At 44.1% G+C, this 13,622-nt stretch overlaps 3 pseudogenes across 2 annotated transcripts; all 3 read left to right on the forward strand.

Moving 5' to 3' along the window:
* Positions 1-10,126: 10,126 nt before the first annotated feature.
* LOC109939681 (30S ribosomal protein S9, chloroplastic-like) lies at positions 10,127-10,650 on the forward strand (annotated as a pseudogene).
* Positions 10,651-11,019: 369 nt separating this feature from the next.
* LOC103626339 (guanosine nucleotide diphosphate dissociation inhibitor pseudogene) lies at positions 11,020-11,656 on the forward strand (annotated as a pseudogene). The gene is made up of 4 exons (XR_002261931.1): positions 11,020-11,136; positions 11,257-11,337; positions 11,425-11,487; positions 11,569-11,656. The product of XR_002261931.1 is annotated as a guanosine nucleotide diphosphate dissociation inhibitor pseudogene (transcript).
* A 585-nt stretch (positions 11,657-12,241) lies between these two features.
* Positions 12,242-13,311, forward strand: LOC103628192 (probable protein S-acyltransferase 7; annotated as a pseudogene). Its single transcript, XR_553930.2, has 2 exons — positions 12,242-12,425; positions 12,510-13,311. The product of XR_553930.2 is annotated as a probable protein S-acyltransferase 7 (transcript).
* The last annotated feature ends 311 nt before the right edge of the window (positions 13,312-13,622 follow it).

Genomic DNA, 13,622 nt, shown 5'->3' on the forward strand with positions numbered 1-13,622 from the left:
TTTTCCTTCTTCCCCGAGGTCCCTCCCCCTTTTGAACAGTACACGCGGAAGTAAATAGGGCGGCGCGGCTTACCGGCGGCGAGGGAGGTCCGGCGAAGGGCGAGGTTGGCTTTGAGAAGTCCTTGCGGTCACGACGAGGTATGGCTCAACGACGGTGATGGCCGGAATCGGCCGATCCACGTGCGCAGGCGGGCGAGCTCGTCGGCGGCGGGTGCTCCGGCCTATCCACGACGATATAGTTCAATCCAAGGGCACGGGAAGCTTCACGGGGTGCTAAGGAGTCTACCCGTGCAAGGAATTGAAGAAAAGCTCACCGTGGAGCTCGGTCTACGCTCGCCGGCGGTCGGGTGAAGTCCAGTGACCTTGATCTGGTGTCTCTGGCGAGGCAGAACTCGATTCCTCGCTCTGGAAGCTTCATCGAGGCACATAGAGTCTCTCTCGAGGGTCGGATGGGGCTGGGGATGGCTCGGTTGGCCGGTCTACGGTGGTGGGTGCTCGGGCGGCCGCTGGCACGCTGTGTGCCGGGCAAACGTCGGTGATCTTGCGCTCCAGCGAGGTTGAGAGCGAGCGGGGGCGTACGGTTGAAGCCTTGACTGGCTTTATAGGCGCGGGCGCGGACAGTAGCACGGGCTTGGCTTGGCGCGGCGTGGGGCGCGCGGGGTCGGGCGTCGGGCATGCTCTGGCGAGGTCAGGGCGCGTCGAACACGTGGAGGTGTGTTTCTATCCTTGTTCAAACGCTTGCTGAGATCGCAAACGTGTGAATCTTGGCAAAAATCCTGCGCAGACCTCTTCCTGACACCTAGGGCTATCTCTTGTATGTGAGTTCCAATGGGAGATATGCCCTAGCTAGGGAGATATGCGGATGCCAAATCTGGGTTGTCTCACTGTTCACCCCGAGACAAAAGTGGTGTCAAGTCGTGTCAAATGAATTTGGCTCGGGTTCAAATTTTTCCAGTGGGTTCCTTAGGTAGTTTGGCTCCTTTTTGGTATTCAGACCAAGTGGTTTTGGCGCCATTTACTAAGTGAACACGCCTGATCTTTAGATTAGGGTTTATTTTTGACTCAGAGAAGATTAGAGAGCTCTAGTGTGCTCTCTACTTAAAGAATAGATTTAGGGTCTTTAAGGGGGCCTTTTTGTAATGTTTCCCCTCTGCATTTTATAGATTTTAATGTGTACTTACTTTGGTTAAGGGTTAACTCATGATTTGCACATTTGCTTAACCTTTCCCTTAAACCAGGGTTTTGGGAGTTAAGGGCTCAAGAAGGGTCTAGGGTTTAATCTTCTCTTGCCCAAGGTGATAATTTCATAAATGCTTAGGTAATGCTTTTGTCATGGACATTCCTTAGCTAACACATTATTACCAAAGTTTCTAGGTGCTCCTTCTCCTCCACTTAACCACATGAGATAACATGTCATGAGTGTAAGTAGGGAGTCAGGGCCATGGTAACACCTGGGGTGTTACACCTGCAGCTCCTTCTTTTCGGCCTCGGATAATTCTTGCCCGACCAGGTTCCGAAGGTCGAAGTCTTTTTTCTCCGAAGCAACATCGACAATCTTCTTTCCTTTGTCAGGCATTGGGGCCATGACCTCTTCTACAGCCGCAGCTGTTTCTTTCGCAACCATACCCAATAGTAATTTATCAATTCCAGATAGTGTACTCTCTAAGTTGGTAGCTTCTACGACAGCTATAGCTTCGGTAGAGATGTCTGCTCCGGCAGTGGCCTCGGCGCTTGTAATAGGTATTATTTTAGATGCCGAGGCCGATGGTGGCGTCCGTTCAATGGCTTCCATTATAGTACCGATCTTTCGCTTTTTCTGCCCATCCACCTTTTTTGTAGCCGAAGGCTCGTCCTTCTTCTGTAAAAGCTTCGTCAGTTCCGGTCCCAGAGGACTTAGCAGCTTGATAGGTAGAGATTCAGTCATTACCTTTAAAATTTCTGTCACTTCGGCAGCAGGAGGTGTCGAAGGAATCTCCTCTTCTACCTCAGTCACCTTCGGCTCTAGAGTTGCAGCTTTTCTTTTCTACAAAGCTGCCACCTTCGGCTCAGGAGTGGATTTTCTCTTCTTTAAAATCTTCTTCATCCTCTTCAATATCTTCTTCTTCAGCAACGGTCTGTTCAGCTTCGGTAACAGGGGTACCTTCGTCAGTAGTTCCCTCTGTCACAACTAGACTTGATTGTTTCATGACTTCGGAAATTGGTGTTGTCTCGGTGACCTCGGTCTCTTCTCCTTCACGAGTCACCCTTGCAGTAGAACGCACTCTGGCCATCTGATGGATTTTTTGTGATTTTAACAAAGTTGATGTCTTTTTTAGCAGTTTTGACGAAGTTCACTTTTTTTACGAAGTTAACTCTAAATGATGAAGTGTTCGCTTGAGAGCGCAGTGAAAAAGCTTCAGCTATGGTTAATTTTTTAACAGCACAACAATGCAATATCAATGAATGTTGTGGTAACTCTGTACCAACCCGTCTGTTTATATAGTGCTGCAGGTGGGAAGGTGAACCGCCAAATCGCCTACACCCGCTAAAAGGTGGACCACTCGGCGCTTGGAAGGGGAACCGCCAGATCGCTCTTGTCCGCTGAACGGTGGACCACCCGACGCTTGGAGTATTTTAATTGTTTCTCAGCAACGAGCTCAGGAAAGGTGTTTTTTGGACCTTCGGCATTCCGAAGCTTTTGAGATTTTTTGCGGATCGAGCTCATTACGAAAAACGATCTAGCACCGCGAAGGGGCTACTGTTGGGGGCCTTCTTCTTCGCCGAAGGTCCTCTAAGCAAAAACACCTTCGGCAGGACGATATGCAAGCAGACATAACGCGAAGGTATATGCCGAAGCTACAATCCAGGGAGCTTCGGCATGATGACACGCCTTGAGACGAAGGGCAGCACCGACTTAAAGAGGAAAAGACCATTTAGTCCATTATAACTTGTGTCATGATTATAATTAGTTATTAAGGACATAAATGTAATTTTGACCGGGTTGCATCCCGTGCCTATAAATAGGTGAACAATACCCTTGTACTGTTCACGCTGACTTGTATTCACTCGCACGTCACACTTGGATTCTTACCTTCTGCCAAGCCAAAGGTACAAATGTAATTCAATATCATCAATGTTTATTCATGATTATTTAATAATAATACAGATAATATAATGATTTAAGATGTTTATTCGTATTCTTTATATGTAATTTATGCTCCTGTTTTCTACTACATAATGAGATGACGAAGGTATGCTCTTCATGACCTTCGTCTGAAGATCATTATATCCTGAGGGAGATAATGCTTCGGAGGACAAAGGCCTTTAACCATTAACATTTGTCTTGCCTTGTTCTTAACTCATAGCATTTGAGAACAAGTCCCCAACACTTGTATACTCCAAATTGTATGTTTAAGAAAGTAATTTCTAATGTATAATATATTTTAATTTAGATATTTGAGGAGGTATTTATATACATATCACTCATATAAGGAAAAAACCTTTATTTAAGTTACAAGATAATTTTTCCTAGGTTATCCAAAATGGGATTTTTGGGGTGTGACAACATCTAACTCAAATAGAGGCAAAACAGGGCAAATCATGAAGGAGGTGAACCATGGTTAGTTCTAAGATTGGAACAAGTTTCAATTGCTCTAAGGAATGTTTTTGAGCACATTAGATTATTTAACTATGCATATTCTAGAGAAAGTGCTTTTTGGTGTTGTTTTGAGCTAGAACAGGTTTTTGAATTGAAGAATGAACTATATGTGTGGATCTATGACTTAGACAAGTTGAACATACTTTAAATATGTTTTTCTAAGTCATAAGAAAGCTCCCAAGTACAACCAATTAGAATTGAAGAAAGTTGCTCTTTTCATCTATGTTGTGGCTCACCGGATCGGTCCGGTGGTGCACCAGACCATTTTATTCAGAGAGCCCTGTATAATAGCTTCGATGGCCTGACACACTAGATCAGTCTGGTGGTGCATCAGACCACTTTACCAGAGAGGGCTAAAGTAAGACTTTGGCACACCGACTCAATCCGGTGGTGTACTGAGCCTCGATCCAACGACTACTTCTAGCTCCAACAATAACCACAACGACTAGTTAAAGGTGATAGGCAATACGATGGCACACCAGACTGGTTCAGCGCAAGCTTCAATTGGAAGGTACTAGTCAGGATCCTAGAGGAGGCAACACTGTTGTGGGTCCGATGGTGCACCGAACTGGTCTAGAGCGCTTGCGCAGAGCAGATTTTTCAGGTGTCACATATTCACCCCCTCTAGGTGACTATCAAGTCCTTACTCAAAGAATTTGATAATGTATTTGCTACTCCAACTAGGTTACCACCCTCTCGAGCCTATGATAATCATATTCCACTGATTCCGAGATCTATCCCCGACAATTCTAGGCAATATAGATACTCTCCTCACCATAAAATAGAAACTGAAAAGCAAATCTCAAAATTGTTGGCTGCTAGTTTAATCGTGCAAAGTGTTAATCCTTTTGCATCTCTAGTTTTGCTACTTCAGGATGAAAGTTGGCGTTTCTGTGTGGACTACAAAAGGTTAAACGCCATGGCTATTAAAAACATGTTCCCAGTGCCATTGGTTAAGGAGATCCTAGATGAGTTAGCAGGTGCTTAATTTTTCCTTAGTTTGGACATGACTTTGGGCTATCACCAGATTAAAATGGGGATTTATGATGAGAGAAAAACAACCTTTAAAACACACCATGACCACTACCAATTTAGAGTCATGCATTTTGGCTAGACTAATGCTCCAGCTACATTCCAGTATGCAATGAATGTAGTACTTGAACCCTTATTATGGAAGTTTGTGATGGTGTTTTTGGACGATATATTGATATATAGTCCTACTCTAGAGAATCATTATCAACACTTGAGATTACTGTTGTCCACACTCAGAGAGCACTAATTCTACTTGAAAAGAAACAAGTGCTCATTTGTTCAACTAGAGTTGAGGTACTTGGGTCATATTATATCTAGAGAAGGGGTGTTAACTGACCCATCCAAGACTTATTCTATGCAATATTGACCACAAACACACACAATGACTGAACTCAAAGGATTTCTTGGACTCACTAGGCATTATAGGAAATTTGTGAGAATTTTTGGAGTGATAGCCAAGCAACTGACATAGCTACTGAAGAAGCAGAAGGAGTTTTAGTGGACTGTTGAAACATAGGTTGCATTTGAGAAACTAAAATAAGCCATGATCACCACCCGAGTATTGGTCTTGCCTCATTTTGATTTGCCTTTTGTAGTGGAATATGACACCAGTGAGGTGGGAATTGGTGTTGTGCTTATGCGGCAGGGAAGACCTTTGGCTTTTCTTAGCAAAGCCTTGGGAGAGAGAAATAAGCACTTATATATCTATGAGAAGGAATTCTTAGCTCTAATCATGGTTATGGATAGATGGCGTCCCTATTTACAGAAAGGACATTTTATCATAAGGACTAATCGTCAATCTTTGTGATTCTTGGGGGATCAACAACTTTAGTCTTATTTACAACACAAAGCCATGGCAAACCTCGTGGGACTACAGTTTCAAATTGTCTATAAAAGGGGTGCTTAAAACGTGGTGTCTGATGCATTATCAAGAGTGAGACACATGATGGCGATTGCTGCAGTATCTGAGGTTTATCCTATGTGAACCTAGGAGGTTCTTAACTCCTATGTAACTGATATTGAGGCCCGTGCCCTAAGGACTTAGTTGTCAATTGCTACCCCAGATGAAAATGGGTTTAGACTTCACCAATGACTGATCTATAAAGCAAATAAATTATGGATTGGGGCAAACTCAGCGCTAAGGACTAGACCGATCTCTGTTCTGCATGACAGTGCTCTGGGAAGACATTCAGGGGTGCAGGCAACTTATCAGCATGCGAAGAGGGTTTTTTGGTGGAAAGACCTTAAATCAGATGTCTCTAACTTTATGCAGCAGTGCCTCACATGCCAACAAGCTAAAGCCAAAAGGACACATTCAATGGGTCTCCTTCATCCATTGCCAGTTCCATAGGGTGCATGGTAAGATCACTATGGACTTCATAGAAGGGTTTCCAAAATCCGAGGGTTTTGATACTACTCCCTCTGTTCACTTATGATATATTCCTATTTCACCTTGGAACAATGACCAATGAGAAAAACTCTTGCTTATCATCTAATTAATTACATCATCAAACACTCCTTGTTTTTTTTTGCGAAAACTCCTCGATATTAATGTTTTTATATACATGCACCAGTCTTTTTTCTAGATGAGTTACTCTGCACAAGGACCTAAAGAGTCATTCATATCAGATTTGAGACCACAACTCAAATAAGAATATAAAAAAAATGGAAAACTCAATTTTAAAAATATGACTATGAAAAGTGAATGGTGGGAGTATATTAGTAGTGGTGAACATATTCTCAAAGTATAGCTATTTCTTACCCCCTTCAACACCCCTTTGCTGCATAAGGAGTGGCTCAATTGTTATTGAACAATATTGTTAAACTGTATGGGGCACCTAAGTCCATAGTTTCAAACAGGGACAAGCTATTTACCAGTCAATTTTGGAAGCATCTATCTCAGTTGATGGATGGTAAACTGCTTCTATCCACAAAATATTATCTGCAAATGGATGGACAAAGTGAACGGGTTAACCAATGTCTAGAGATGTATTTGAGATGTGTTGTCAACGCTCACCCTCAGATATGGAAGTCTTGGTTAGCAATGGCCCTTTTTGTACACCATTCAAAGTTTTGTATGGATATGACACGCTGGTGGGTGGTGCTCCTTAGTTGACTGGTACTGAAGATCAGACTATGGTGGCTTAGGTATCAGAAAGGGCTGCTCATACTTAGGGCTGACAATGGGCTATAATTTTTGCACTATAAGATTTAAGGATCGAAGCGAGTTAGGATCGGGCTTTATTTCTAGTCATTTTTAAACTATAATTTATTTAGGGCCTTAACATTTTGTGAAGAACTATTTGGATCACGATCCATTACCACCCCTACTCATACTACATTTTTGAAGGAGCAACTTGCTCAGGCTCAAAACCAGATGAAGTTATTTTTGCTAACAAAGGTTGTACTCCTCGCTAGTTTTATATTCGCGAGTTGGTGCTATTGAAACATCAGTCGTATGCACAGAAATCAATGGTCAATCGTCCTTGCCCAAAGTTATCATTCATGTTTTTTGGTCCTTTTTTGGTTCTTGCTCGTATTGGGGTTGTGGCCTATAAGCTTAACCTTCCAAAGAATGCTCTTGTGCATCCAATTTTCCATGTGTCTCAGTTGAAACCATTCCCAAACTATACTCTAGCCTTTAATGAGTTCCCCAGGGTCACGGATCTTTCTCAAGACATGTTTCTCCAGCAACGACACTAGAACATAGGCTGGTCTGGAAGGGTAGCCACATTATTCCTCAAGTGTTGATTGCTTGGTCTGGTCTTCCTCTTGATTTTGCTACTTAGGAAGACTATAACACGGTGAAGATGAGGTATTCGGATGCTCTCACTTGGGGTCAACATCGACGGGATATAGAGAAGGGCTGGTGTGCAGGTGTTCAAATGTATGTGGGCTAGGTTCCATGGACCATCAACCATTCAACCATTCTAAAAGCTATTGGAGAGTATACATAACTAAATCAGACATATATGAGAAATAACAAAAACGTGCCTGTGTTCTTCGATTCAGGTGAATCCGCTTGTTCACGTCCCTGTGTTCTTCTGTTACTTATGAAACAAGTGAGGTTGCAACCACTTCTACAGGTTGCTTCCCCACTTCACCCTAATTGCCAAGTCCTTTTATAAGTTCTACAAATTATTCCAACAATGATAGTCCACCACTCATTCATCATATTTGTGCGGAACATCAACTAAGTTAGCATTATCTAGTTTTGTTGTAAAATATGAAACCTGAACATACATTTAAATGCCCCATCTGGATGGACCCCAACTGAATTCATAAAAAAATATAACCGTGAGCATCAGGCATGTACTTCATTTCCAATCAACCCCAAGTCCAACAAAGAAACCATGGGAGAAGAAAGGGATGGATAGGGATTTGCGTTCTTAGGTTATGGCCAGAGATAGTGCATATGGTCGTGGAAAACACTATTTGTATTGTTTTGCACGTGAAGTTTGAAACATGAGATAGGGACAAGTAAGCTGTTGATAGCCTTACCCTCGGGACCTCGAAGAGGATCATAACTAGGGGTATAATCGGACCAGATACGAACTGATATTACTTGTTCTATATTTGTTTTCATATTTTCTCTTCGGTTTCGGATCGGATATGAATATTACCAAGCTGTGCCGGATAAGATTTGAATAGATATTGACATCTTAACTATCTAATTTTGAGAATACAGATATCCCTTTTGTTAAACCTCACTCGACTTTCGAGCCCTCTCCGCGTTTCTCGCACGCCATGGCCATCAGGCGTGTGTCACGTCGCAGGCCTAGGTTGCTGTCTCACTCACTGCTACCCGTGGCAACAAAATTAAGGCGTTGCTAACACGATAAAAAAATCATAACATAAACTAAAGCAATTCATATCTACATAATAAGTGATGAATGTAAAAAAATATTCAAGAGTTACCATGATCATAATCCATGATATATAATATACACTACCGGAATCCGGCTCTGTGACGAGTCCTCGGCGCTTTGCCGATGAGTGCAATTTATCGGGCAAGGCAAGCTTTGTCGAGTGCCACTCTCGGCGAACTAAGACTCCCGACACAGATCTAGTTTGCCGAGGACAAAACACTCGGCTAGAAACACACTCGGTAAAGGAGGCTTTTGCCGAGTGTCAAGCCCTCGGCGAAACGCAACGCTCGGCAAAAGGTCGTCAGCACCCATCTATAGTTGACGACTGTTAACTTTGCCGATTGTAAGATGTTGACACTCTGCAAAATATCTTCTTTGCACAGTGCCACCTGGCAAACACTTGGCAAACCTTTATTTTGCCAAGTGTCCTTGACACTCGGCAAAGTATATTTATTTTTTCATTTTTCCAAACTTTTTTGTTGTGTGTTACTATAGTATATAAACCCAGATGTTCAATTTTGGCACAATTATCAAAGTGTTTGTGTCGTGGTTTCTGGAACCGGAGGACAATAAGATTTGTGTTCGGCAGGGGTGTTAGCGCGGACTCACTCGAAATGGTGAGCTATGGGGGGCTCAAGGGTGGATCTGAGGTGAGTTGGTTATACTGGTTCATGTCGAAGCCCTAGTATATATAAAGATCATATACGAATGTGATACTGAGAACTCAGACTCAAATACAGATCATATCTCAACTCTTTTAGACGATCGAATTCGAATACGGACAGATAATATCCGTGCCATTTACATAGTTGACGTGATCCGACGTCCACCCAAATCTGTACTTGGGTGTTTGGTTTGAGAAATAAGCTAGTCTATCATCTTCCCACTCCTTACTTTTTTGTTTGGTTTGTAGAATGAAATGAGTTGATCCATCATCACATTATTCTTATAGTTAGTTATCTCTACTACTCTTTAAGTTATTAGTGTAGGCATCCACAGCTTTGTGGTTGTGCCATGCCCACGCCTCCGCCGCTCCGTGATTCGCGTCTGCCGCCATTCCAGGGATTACCCACCATTCTTGCCCCCATCCGCCATCCTCGCCCCCACCCGCCCCCGCCATCCTTGCCCTGCCCCCGTCGTCTCCGCGGCATCCTTGGATCCAGGGATCCGGAGTCCGCGCAAGGGTCCGTCGTCTCGCAAGGGCGCCGCTTCCCCTGCCCCCGTCGTCTCTGCGCCATCCTTGGATCCGGGGATCCGGAGTCCGCGCAAGGGTCCATCGTCTCGCAAGGGCGCCCCTTTCCCTGCCCCCGTCGTCTCTGCGCAAGGGCCCATCGTCTCGCAAGGGAGGAGCAGAGGAGGAGGTGATGGCTGTCGAGGAGGAGGCGGACGAGGATGCCATTGTGGCCCCTTCCCCTGCCACAAGTTGTTCGCGGCGCTCGAGCCCCTCAAGAAGAAGGGCAACAAGGGCGCGGCCATGCCCCCGTCCCGTGCCCTTGCCCCTCTCCCACGCGTGTTCTGAGGCCCCTTCCCCATCCTCTACCCTCCCCTGCGATTCTAGCATTGGTGCCCGCATCCCCCCGTCCGAAGCATGGCGCTCTCCGTCTCCTTCCTCGCTGCCGCCCTCTCCCACCTCTCCCTCCCATCGACCTCCACCCCCAAGCCTCACCCATCCTCGCTCCTGCGCCTGCGCTCCACCTACCACCGCGCTGTTAGCCTTGCGCTCCGCGCCTCCGCAGGCGAAGCCGCCGAAGCCTTCGAAGCGGGCCTGCCCGCGGAGGAGGTGATGGCTGTCGAGGAGGAGGCGAAGGAGGATGCCCTGTCGGGTTCGCGGCACAGCGGATCACCGCCACGGGCCATTGCAAGACGGCTATCGCCCGCTTCGTTCTCCAAGAGGGCACCGACAAGGTCTTCATCAACTTCCGCGACGCTAAGGTGCCTATCAATCCCAGAATTGCACACACTTATTATACCAACGTCGCTCCATTATGTTGTTTGGGCCGCATTGCAATCGGTAGTACTATACATGTAAATCTGCAATTGGTTAATACCTTAGAATTTCAGGAGACGAATTAAACCGCTATGGTCAAAATGCTGCAGTACTATTGTTACTGATATCTACCAATGTGCTTATTACATGCTACTTGTAGTAGTAACAACAAAGAGTCAAAGACCCTGAAGCTTTGGTGCCTGGCGGTAAGACTTCTGAAAGAAATGTGGAAGAGGTGGATATTTTGGCATATTACACGTTGAATAGCATGAATAGCATTTTATTCCATATGCGGTGCGAAGATATTTCTTTTGCATGTTGCTGCTACGTTCTTGTGTAAAATTCGACATATGCATGTTCTAATCCCCTTAATGTGTTCATGACATGTGGGTCCATGATCAACATGTCAGTGACACATTTTGGGGTTGCAAATTTTGCAGTGGCAAATAACTAACCTCTTTCTGCACAAAGGTAACTCCATGTTCCATGTGTATTTCAGAAAATATGGTTTAAGTGATGATACAGTGGATTTTGTTGGACATGCACTTGCTCTTCATAGAGATGATCGTTATCTCGATGAACCGGCACTTGATACAGTGAAAAGGATGAAAGTAAGTCTTGGCCAAAGCTGCTCCCTAGCTGTTGCTATGGATAAACTTGTGTGGTTCCTAATGCTTGGAATATATTTCCTTTATATAGTGCAGTTATATTTACCTATTGTGTGCCTTTAGCTATATGCAGACTCTCTTGCACGCTTTCAAGGAGGATCACCTTATATCTATCCACTATATGGGCTGGGTGAGCTACCACAGGTCTGTCAAAATCGAATTTGTTAATGTAATACTTCTCGAGTAGGCACATGTTCCTTGTTGATGACCAGTGCTTGTTTTGGGCTACAGGGTTTTGCACGACTGAGTGCTGTTTATGGTGGTACTTACATGTTAAACAAGCCAGATTGCAAGGTCTTCTTTTCACCTCGCTTCACATAATTTGAATAACAAGAAAATGCTCTCATTTTTTTCCTATGTTGCCTCATTTTATAGGTTTAATTCGATATGGAGGGGAAAGTGTGTGGTGTCACATCTGAAGGTGAAACTGCAAAGTGCAAGAAGGTGGTGTGTGATCCTTTCAGGATCTGAGTCTTCTGCTTCTAACTTCTGAGAGAGATCCAGGGATCATACCTCGCAATGCACATCCTCCAGAACCCGAAGGGTTTGATGGCAATGCAGAGGTTGGGGCTAACCAGACTCCACCCGTGCGTTTGCCCCGAGTGAAGGATGTTGTTGTCAACGGAATCACTGTGAAGACAAAATACTGTGACACTTGCATGTTGTATAGGCCTCCTCGTTGCTCCCATTGCTCTATCTGCAACAACTGCGTGTAACGTTTTGACCATCACTGCCCCTGGGTTGGACAATGCATAGGACTTGTAAGTTTATTAACTTAACACTTGTGACTCAGAAAGCATGTCTTTCTATTCATATACAATCTTTTGCAACACTTTATGTTAAATATTTCAGCCCCTGTTGTCTCTTCATTTAACACATCGATTCCCTCACACTGCTAAAAGATATAACACATTTGTCTTTTAGAATCCCTAGATTCCTGCTTAAACTTGATGGATTGTGAGACATCAAACACCTTACAAGATTTCTTATGTTTGTGCAGAGGAATTACATGTTCTTCTATATGTTTGTATTCTCAACAACTTTCCTCTGCCTGTATGTCTTTGGGTTCTGCTGGGTTCATTATTAAGATCAGAAATGCCGAGCAGATAACAATTTGGAAGGCAATGACAAAGACCCCTGCATCTATTGCCTTAATCATCTACACATTCATTGCAGTTTGGTTTGTTGGTGGCCTCTCTGTGTTCCATCTGTATCTCATGAGCACAAATCAGGTAAAAATTGTTGCCATTTATATCCTTGCCTGATGAAGTATGTTGTGCCAATTGCTAATCAGTTGTCCTACTTCTGCTTTGTAGACAACATATGAGAACTCCAGGTATCGCTATGATCAGCGAGACAACCCATACAAAAGGGAGTCATGGAAAACATCAAAGAGTTCTTCTTTACAACGATCCCTCCTTCCAAGAACAACTTCTGTGGTAGGGGCGAACAGGAGCATGGTCTGAGGCCCCGTCCAACGAATGGTTTCATGAGTCCAAACATGGGGAGAGCTGTTGGCGACATTGAGATGGGTAGAAAACCAGTGGCTTGGGATGAGCCTAGGATGGCGGCTGAAATTGGTGATTGAGGAGCAGGTCTGAGCAACCTGTTGGAGGACAAGGATGGCAGGTTTCGTACCACATCTCCAAATCTCAGCCGCGACACCCTTGCGGTTGGAGGAGGCTTAGAAGAGCACGGATCCTCGGCAATGAACCCTGGGCGCTCAAGCTGGGGAGTTGAAGCTGGTCGATGATGGCAATGGCATTGACCATGTAAGGCGGATGTAGTGAGATGCTCAGGGTTGTTAGTGCCAGTTTGTCGCTAATTTGTTGTTTTGTTGGAGATTTGAGGTCACTAATGTTATTAGACTTATGACCTGTATGGCTGTTGTTTCTGGACTTTCTTTTCTTCTTCCTCTTAATTTGGGGCGTCTTCCATGTCCATTGTTTGAAGCAGTCGGTTTGTGACGCCTCCAGCTTGGTACTGTCAGGTTTTGTCTGTATATAATCGGAGCAGTAAGCCTAAAATAGGTTTCGGTTGCTTGAGTTTGGATGGTAATGGTTGTGAACAATGTCGAACCTTCGCATTGCAGTAAATGAACATCGTTTGATTGGAGTGCTTATGTTGAGATTCATTTCTTCCTTATCTGTATGTGTCAGTTTATCACCAAATTACCTTGTGAATAGATAGATATTCCTAATATAGGTTGACTGTAATGGAGATCACTAAAATGTTAGTAATTTAACTTCTATTCACACTTTCAATTCCATCGTCCGTGAAAAATTGATAAATATGAATGTGTTGACTTGACTCCATTTTATCATCTCATTTGAGCTTGTATTCTTATTTTTGAAGACATTGCTGCCCTGCACTGAGATTTCTATTGTTAATAAACAAGGTGCTATTTAAATTTTGATTTATTCCTTACG

This window comes from Zea mays, chromosome 5, assembly GCF_902167145.1.
Source record: "Zea mays cultivar B73 chromosome 5, Zm-B73-REFERENCE-NAM-5.0, whole genome shotgun sequence".
NCBI lineage: Eukaryota > Viridiplantae > Streptophyta > Magnoliopsida > Poales > Poaceae > Zea > Zea mays.